The 384-nt window shown below is 61.2% G+C and overlaps 1 protein-coding gene across 1 annotated transcript in view; it reads left to right on the top strand.

Moving 5' to 3' along the window:
- The window catches only part of TMEM214 (transmembrane protein 214), a gene marked incomplete at both ends in the record, with an annotated part of 8573 nt that overhangs the window by 409 nt on the left and 7780 nt on the right, over window positions 1–384 (top strand). The window lies entirely within an intron of this gene.

Genomic DNA, 384 nt, shown 5'->3' with positions numbered 1-384 from the left:
GAGGAGGAGGAGGCTGACTACCTCACCCCTTTGTGCTGGGACATCCTGGATTCCTTCTGCTGGCTGCAGCCTGGGGGGATCTTGCTCACCGTGGGAGCAGAGCAGATGGTGGTGGGTGCTTCGAGGAGCGCCAGGCTGCTGGGAGATCTGTCTGGAGCATGGAGTTGCAGGAGACAGAAGGGCGGGAGGTGGCTGGGAGGGAATTCCTGGTGTCTTTGCTCGCCCACTGCCCGTCTGGCATCTGGGAGGAACCTTCAGGAAGCGTCACTACTGCAGCCTCCTCCCTGTCTCGCTGAGGGCTGAGGCCCTGGGGAGCTGTTTCACAGCTCCCTGCGATTCAGATGAGTCTGTGGAACTCTTGTCTCTCCCACCCACCCGTTCTTG

The sequence above is a fragment of the Buceros rhinoceros genome, unplaced genomic scaffold, assembly GCF_000710305.1.
Source record: "Buceros rhinoceros silvestris isolate BGI_N320 unplaced genomic scaffold, ASM71030v1 scaffold21404, whole genome shotgun sequence".
In the NCBI taxonomy this organism is placed as follows: domain Eukaryota; kingdom Metazoa; phylum Chordata; class Aves; order Bucerotiformes; family Bucerotidae; genus Buceros; species Buceros rhinoceros.
Note: the sequence above shows the minus strand (reverse complement) of the source record. Positions and strands in the feature narration are given on the sequence as shown.